Source organism: Nycticebus coucang, chromosome 9, assembly GCF_027406575.1.
Source record: "Nycticebus coucang isolate mNycCou1 chromosome 9, mNycCou1.pri, whole genome shotgun sequence".
Taxonomy (NCBI): Eukaryota; Metazoa; Chordata; class Mammalia; order Primates; family Lorisidae; genus Nycticebus; species Nycticebus coucang.
Window position 1 is genome coordinate 43,909,398 of NC_069788.1, and position 8,726 is coordinate 43,918,123.

The 8,726-nt window shown below is 42.1% G+C and overlaps 1 pseudogene across 1 annotated transcript; it reads right to left on the reverse strand.

Annotated features, from left to right (window-relative positions):
- Positions 1–4,836: 4,836 nt before the first annotated feature.
- Positions 4,837–6,098, reverse strand: LOC128594857 (glyceraldehyde-3-phosphate dehydrogenase-like; annotated as a pseudogene). Its single transcript, XR_008382641.1, has one exon. The product of XR_008382641.1 is annotated as a glyceraldehyde-3-phosphate dehydrogenase-like (transcript).
- Positions 6,099–8,726: the final 2,628 nt, after the last annotated feature.

Consider the following 8,726-nt stretch of genomic DNA (forward strand, 5'->3'; position numbering starts at 1 on the left):
ATTTATTAAGATAATCTCCTGCTCCTGATGATTGAATTGTCTTTAGTTTTTTGCTGTTACAAATACTTCAGTAAGTATTCTTGTATATAATATGGCTCTGCCAACATGTAGGAGTATAGCTATAAAATAAATTCCTGGAAATAAAATATTGGGTCATTGTGTATGTGGCTTTTAAAATTTGATAAAACATTGCTAAATTGCCTGTTAAAGAAGTTACACAACCTTCATTCCTACAAATGAAAATGGCTGTGCCCTATTTCCCATATACTTGCTTACATTATATATTATCAAACTTTTAAATAATCAAGTAGATAAAATGGTGAATCATCATATTGAATTGCATTATTTTTTATTATGAATGAGGCTAGGTATCCTTTTATGTATTTCTAAATCATTTGTTTTTCTTTTTGGGAACTGTCTGTTCATATCTTATTCCCATTTTCTTTTCTTACTGATTTGCAGGAGTTCTTTGTATATTAGGGAATTGACCCATTTGTCATATGTATTGTAAATATTTTCCAAGGTTTGTATTTTTACTTAATTTATGGTATGTTACATTTTTAGAAAGCCAAATTTGTTAGTCTTTTCTGCTATGGCCTCTTATTTCTTGCTTATAAAAGCCTTCCATACTATAAGCTTCAGAAGTAAACTCAGTTGTGCTTTCTCATATTATCTTCATAACTTCATCTTTTTCCTCCATATCATTTTTTTTTTTTTGTAGAGACAGAGTCTCACTTTACTGCCCTTGTTAGAGTGCTATGGCATCACAGCTCACAGCAACCTCCAGCTCCTGGGCCTATGAGATTCTCCTGCCCCAGCCTCCTGAGCAGCTGGGACCACAGGTGCCCGCCACAATGCCCAGCTACATTTTTGTTGCAGTTTGTGGGGATGGGCTTGAACCCACCACCATCAGTATATGGGCCAGTGCCCTACTCACTGAGCCACAGGCGCCACCCTCCTTCATATCTTTGATCCATCTGCAGTATTTTTTTTTAATAAGATAGGAGATAAGACTCTAGCTCCCCTGACCTCCGCTTTTAGATGGCTAACCAGTTTTCCCAAAATTATTTATTGAATATTTAAGTGTTTCCTCACTGCTCTTAAATGTCTATAGATAGTTAGGACTATTTCCTTCATTTGTTTTGTTTTGTTTTTGAAACATGTTACTCTGTCACCCAGGCTAGAGTGCAGTGGCATGATCATAGCTCACTGCAGTCTCAAACTCAAGCACAATCCTCCTGCCTTAGCCTCCTAAGAAGCTGAGACTACGGATGTGCACCACCATGCCTGGCTAATTTTTGCATTTTTTGGGAATTTTTTATTTATTTATTTTTTTTGGTTATTGGCCGGGGCTGGGTTTGAACCCGCCACCTCTGGCATATGGGACTGGCACCCTACTCCTTGAGCCACAGGCGCTGCCCCCAGTTTTTGCATTTTTTAATTTTTTTTTTTTGTAGAGACATGGTCTTACCCAGGCTGTTCCCAAACTCCTGGCCTCAAACAATTCTTTCTCCTTGACCTCCCAAAGTGCTAGGGACTATTTCTGTATTTCTTATGATTTTATTAAAAATATATTTATATTTTATATGCCAGAATTAAGCTGTTTTAGTGCCCTTGAGCCACAGGCACTGCCCTTAGTGATAGTTTTATACTATGTTTTAACATCTGCTAGAGCTACCATGCTCTTCTTTTTCAGAATTCTCCTAGCAATTTTCATACGCTAATTTTTCCAAATGAATTTTGGAATCAGTTTGTCAAGATAAAAAAATCATATTGCAATTGGGATTGCAAACAGTAAATATTTTTGTGTCTCAATCTATAAAAATATACAGTTTCTAAGCAAAGACCTATAACTGATATGTGATATTTATAAGTCTCAAAAAACATGCTGACAAGCTATCGGTTCTCTTCCTGAGGTTCCTCCTGAGCTTCTGCAATTGGTAGGCTGTCTCAGGAACTAAATCTAGCCATCCAGACATGCTCCTAGTTCCCTAGGATGGAAAATCGTTCTTCCCTCTTGAGGCAACACTGGACTGTCAGGAATGGTACAACCAAGGGAAGGTGGCAGGTGCTATACTGGAGTTCAGCACCTTTGGAAGAAAAGGAAGAGCCCAGGCATGGTGGCTCATGCCTATAATCCTAGCATCCTGGGCAGCCGAGGCAGGTGGATTGCTTGAGCTCAGGAGTTTAAGACCAGTCTGAGCAAGACTGAGACACCATCTCTATTAAAATAGAAAAAACTATCCAGGCATTGTGGCAGTAGTCCCAGCTACTGGGGAGGCTGAGGCAAGAGGATCACCTGAGCCCAAGAGATTGAGGTTGCTGTGACCTATGATGATGCCATGGCACTCTACCCAAAGCAACACAGTGAGACTCTGTCTCAAAAAATAAAAAGAGGAGGTGGGGGATGGATGGGAAGGGGAAAGAGAAGGATCATATCTGGCAGTGGTCCTGGGAAACCACAGGGGCCAACAAGCCTCTCTGGGCCCCCAATCACTGATCTTTGAGCTCTCGACTCCATGAGCCTGGAGGACATTTCTATATGCCCCCTCTCCATACACACACTCTACAGAGGTAGAAACTGAGGTACAGAGAGGGGAAAGAAATTTCTCAAATTTGCATAGCTATTTATTGAAGGATCAGAATTCAGAATGCAGGAGTATCATTAGTAGATCAAATAACAGAATCCTATCTGACTAGATTGAGCAGAAAGAGGGCTTATTTTGGGTTATTAGGTAACTGACAGAATCACTGGAAGGGTTGAGAGAAACAGATTCCAGGCTAAGCTTCTAGAGATAATGCCTAAAACCACACTGAGAGAAAATGGCAGCTACCACCACTACTCGAAATTGATGCCCAGAACTTAGTGTTAGCACAGCCACTCCTAGCTCCAGCACTGATGGCAGATTCTGCCTCAAGAAGTTGATCTTACCAACTATGAGAAACCACCTTTGTTGCCATTGTGACTACCATGTCTCCTGCTGTGCACTTTGGAATTAAAGTTTCCTTTGGGTGTGTGGTTGGTAGAGCTAGATCACATGTCAATAGCTGCAAGGGAGGCTGGGAATTTGAGTCCTGACTTCTAGGTTGAGGAGCAAAACTCATTAACAGGAGAATTTCCCCCAACATAGAAAAGCCATTTAGAATTTGGACCAATACACAGTAAAAAACAACTACCTATGCTAGATAACTATTTTAAAATATTTTTATTGGCTCTGCGCCTGTAGCTCAAGTGGCTAAGGCGCCAGCCACATACACCAGAGATGGCAAGTTGGAATCCAGCCCGGGCCTGCCAAACAACAATGACAACCAAAAAAATTGCCGGGTGTTGTGGGGGGTGCCTGTAGTCCCAGCTACTGGGGAAGCTGAGGCAAGAGAATTGCTTAAGCCTAGGAGTTGGAGGTTGCTGTGAGCTGTAATGCCTTAGTACTCTACCCAGGGCAACAGCTTGAGGCTCTGTCTCTCTCTCTCTCTCTCTCTCTCTCTCTCTCTCTCTATATATATATATATATATACATATACACACACATATATATACATATATAAATATGTATATATGTACATATATAAATATGTATATATAACATATTTTTATTAACACATAAAATTTGTACATATTTATATGGCACATATGATGTTTTGTCACATACATAGAATGTATAATGATTAAGTCAGGGTATTTAGGGTATCCATCACCAAGAGTATTTATCATTTCTGTGTGTTGGGATTTAAATCTTTTTTTTTTTTTTTTTTGGTGAGACAGAGTCTCACTCTGCCCTGGGTAGAGTACCATGGCATCACCCTAGCTCACAGCAACCCTAAACTCCTGGGTTCAAGCTGTCCTCCTGCCTCAGCCTACTGAGTAGCTGAGACTCCAGGTGCCTGCCACAATGCCTGGCTAGTTTTTCTAGTTTTAGTAAAGATGGGATCTTGCTTTTGTTCACGCTGGTCTCTAACTCCTGAGCTCAAGTGATGTTCCTGTCTCAGTCTCCCAAAGTGGATTACAGGCTGAGCCACCTCAACTGGCAAGAGATTTAAATCTTAAAAGCATCAAAAACCTAATGAGATAGTGAGGAATTATTGGACCAAGATACAGGAAATTTCTAAGAGCCCAGAGAAGTTAGAATTGCCAATAAAATGCAGTACTACCGGTTAAATTCTTATCTGAATTTCAGATAAGTAATGAATAATTTGTACCATTTGTGTCTGTTAAATTTGAATTTCAGATAAACAATGGATGCTTTTTCATACTCAAAGTATGCTCATGCAATATTTTGGATATACCTATAGTATAGTAAAAATGTATTTATTGCTTATCTGAAACTCAAATTTAATTGCACATCCTAATTTGTTAAATCTGGCAACTCTACCAGGAAGGTGAGCTTGGCACTTAGGACTGCTTTTGCCCTAAGAGCATTTGCCAGTCTGAAAGAGCCATGGGAGAGGCTGAGCTGTACTTTTAAAGCTTCTTGAAATAGGGGTATGAAATCAAAGTTCAGGGCCTACCAAGGTTGGCAGCAACACTGATAAACCATCTGTGTGGTGACTGTTACTTTGATGGCCTCAGATGAGCCTTGGCTATGGGTTTTCACCGTGTACTACCCTTGACTCTGCAGTGCCCCACTACCTGCTTTAATCAATAGAACATACTGAGAGTGATGTTGTGCAGTTCAGGCTTAAGCCTTAAGAAGGCAGCTTCTATATTTTGGCTCTGGGAAAAGCCAAGTGCCATGCAAGAAGTCCAGCTACCCTGAGAACTGGGGCCTAAATTAGGAATCGTGTCCAACTGGATTTCAGAATTGCTGCGGACCTGTCCCTGCCATTTCCTCCTTTTTTTTTTTTTGAATTCAGGGAACTTTATTGATGTTACATGACAAGGTGGGGCTCCTTAGGCCCCTCTTGTTCTTGAGGGGGTCTGGTGTGGAAACTGTCGAGGGGAGATTCTCAGTGAGGTGGGGGACTGAGTAGGCAGGGGCACCCCAGCAGCTAAGGGCCTTTCTCTTCCTCTCGTGCTCTGGCTGGGGCTTGTGGTCTGGGGGTTCTTACTCCTTGGAGGCCATGTGGGCCATAAGATCCACCACCCTGTTGCTGTAGCCAAATTCATTATCATACCAGGCAATGAGTTTGACAAAGTGGTCATTGAGAGCAATGCCAGGCGCAGCATCAAAGGTGGAAGAATGGTGTCACCGCTGAAGTCAGAGGAGATGACCTGGTGTTCAGTGTAGCCCAGGATGCCCTTGAGGGGGCCTCTGATGCCTGCTTCACTACCTTCTTGATATCATCGTATTTGGCAGCCTTCTCTAGACGGCAGGTGAGATCCACGACCGACACGTTGGCAGTGGGTACCCGGAAGGCCATGCCAGTAAGCTTCCCATTCAGCTCAGGGATGACCTTGCCCACAGCCTTGGCTGCACCAGTTGAGGCAGGGATGATGTTCTAGAGAGCCCCGCGACCATCACGCCACAACTTCCCAGAGGGGCCATCCACAGTCTTCTGGGTGGCAGTGATGGCATGGACAGTGGTCATGAGTCCCTCCATGATATTGAAGTTGTCATGGATGACCTTAGCCAAGGGGGCTAAGCAGTTGGTGGTGCAGGAGGCATTGCTGACAATGCAGAGGCTGTTTTCGTACTTCTCATGGTTCACACCCATCACAAACATGGGGGCATCAGCAGAAGGGGCAGAGATGACGACCCTTTTGGCACCCCCCTGTAGGTGAGCCCCAGCCTTCTCCATGGTGGTGAAGACACCAGTGGACTCCACAACATACTCTGCCCCTGCCTCACCCCATTTGATTTTGGTGGGATCTCGCTCCTGGAAGATGGTTATGGGATTTCCATTGATGACAACCTTCCCGTTCTCAGCCTTGACTGTGCCATGGAATTTGCCATGGGTGGAATCATACTGGAACATGTAGACCATGTAGTTGAGGTCAATGAAGGGGTCATTGATGGCGACAATATCCACTTTGCCAGAGTTAAAAGCAGCCCTGGTGACCAGGCGCCCAATACAACCAAAACCATTTATTCCAACCTTCACTTTCACCATGGTGCCTCGGGGATGCGGCTAGTGCTGCACTAGAAGAAGTGGCTGTCTGACGAACGGGAGGACCAGAGAGCCCATTTCCTCCTTTTTAATGGGAGTGTCTATTGTGATTTTCCTTTTCCTACCTCACTATTGTGTGTGGGAAGTAGATAACTCGTCTCTTTAGTTCAAATGTCTTCAGCTTAAGAGGAGCATCACTTGAGAAACCTCACTCATACATGCATCCGATTTAGATGAGGTAAGTATGGACTTTAAGCTCAATCCTGGTTCAGTAATGGGGTGAGTTGTCATTGTTATTCAGCTAGCCTGGGCCGGGTTCGAACCGGCCAGCTCAGGGGTATGTGGCTGATGCCCTAGCCGCTGAGCCATAGGCGGTGAGCCCAGTAATGGGGTGAGACTTTGGGGACTCTTATGGGCCGGCAAGTGTATTTTGCACATGAGAGCAAGTGAGTCATCAGGTGACAGTGGGTGGACTATGATAGATGGTTACTTTGGTGGCCCCCAGTGAACCATGTATCTGAGTATTCACACTGTTGTTAGTTCCTTCCCCTAGAACCTGGCCTGGGCTATGACCTGCTTTAACCAAAGAATGTGGCAGAAGTGATGCTGTGTCAGCTATAGGTCCAAACCTTAGGAAGGCCTGGCAGTTTCCATTCCATATTTTCCCTTTGGGGAAACCCAGGTACCTAGTTCAGAAGTTCAACTGCCTAGAGACCACCATGGTGTGAGAAACCCAACCTAGCCTCATGGAGAGACCATGTGGAGGAGAACTGAGGGCTCTGACCACCATCACTTGTTTTCCATATGTAAGGCCACTTTGGAGATGAATCATTCAGCCCTGGTCAACCTACTGCAACCAATGCCACATGGACTAAAGGTCAGTTGTCCCTGCTGAAATCTGTCCAAATTTCAGCATCATGAGCAAATAACTACAACACAGTAGTTGTTGTTTTAGGCCAAGAGTAAGCAAATTATGGCCCATGGCTGGCTACCTGGTCTTTTAATTAATATTAATAGCTTTATCGAGGTATAACTCACATACCGTACAATTCATTCATTTAAAGTATACAACTCAATGGTTTCCAGTATGCTCACACATGTGTGCAACCATTGCAACAGTCAACTTTGTAACATTTTCACCCCCACAAAAAGAAATTCTGTATCCTTTACTTAATACCTTCCTATCCTCCCCTCCCCTACATACCCACCCCCAAACAATCACTAAGCTACATGTTGTTTCCTGTCTTCCTTGTTCTGGACATTTCATATGAATATAATCACCTAAAATGTGGTCTTTCACGACTGACTCCTTTTACTTAGTACAGTGTTCTCAAGGTTAATCCATGCTGTAGCATCTATTAGTACTTCATTCTTTTCTATGGCCAAATGATGTAATAATGTTCCATTATGTGGATATACCATGTTTGTTTTATCCATTCATCAGTTGATGGGTATTTCAGTTCTTTCCACCTTTTGAATATTATAAATAATGCTAATGTATACATTGATATACAAGTGTCTGTTTGTTCTGTTTTGTTTTGCTTTGTTTTATTTTGGAGACCAGATCTCACTCTTTCACCCAGGTTGGAGTGCAGTGGCCTGATGAAATGTCACTGTAAACTCCAACTCCTAGGCTCAAAAGATTCTTTGCTTCAGCCCGGCATGTGGAATTTTGTCTTTTTGTAAAGATGAAGTCTCACTATGTTGCCCAGGCTGGCCTGCAACTCCTTATCTCAAATAATTCTCTTGCCTTAGCCTCCAAAAGTGGTGGGATTACAGGTTTGAGCCACTGTGCCTAGCCAAAAGTCCCTGTTTTTGAATCTTTTAGGTACATGTTTATGAATGGAATTGCTGCGACATGTGGTTATTCTATATTTAACATTTTAGAAACTATGAAAATATTTTCTCCAGAGGCCACACCATTTTACATTCCTACCAGCAATACATGTGGATTCCAATTTCACCAACTCTTGGAACCCTTGTTAAAAATCAGCTGACCGTAGATGTGTGGGATTATTTCTGTACTCTCAATTCTGTTCTATTAATCTTGTCTATCCTGTGCCAATGCCACACTGTGTTGATTACTGCTGCTTTGCAGTCTTCCAATTTTTTTTTCTTTTAAGATTGTTTTGGCTATTCTGGGTCCCTTTCAATTCCACACGAACTTTAGAATCAGCTCGTCAATTTCTACAAAGAAGTCATCTGAGATTCTGATGGGGATTGCATTGAATTAGAAGATCAGTTTGGGTATATTGCCATCTTAACAATGTTAAGTCTCTTGATCCATAAACATAGGATTTCCCCCCAATGATTTAGACCTTTTTAATTTCTTTCAATAATGTTTTGTAGTTTTCTGAGTATAATTTTACACTCTTCTTTTGTTAAGCATATTCCTAAATATTTTATTCTTTTTGATGCTGTCATAAGTGGAATTGTTTTCTTAATTTCATTTTTGGATCATTTATTGCCAGCATCTTGTATCCTACAACCTTGCTGAATTTATTAGTTCTAGTAGTTTTTAGTAGATTCCTTAGGTTTTCATATACACAAGATCATGCATGTGTGAAGAGACAATTTTGTGTTTTCCTTTTCAGTTTGGACTCCTTTTATTTGTATTTCTTACCTAACTGCCCTGGCTAGAACCTCTAATACACTATCAAATAGAAGTTCTTAGAGTGGAC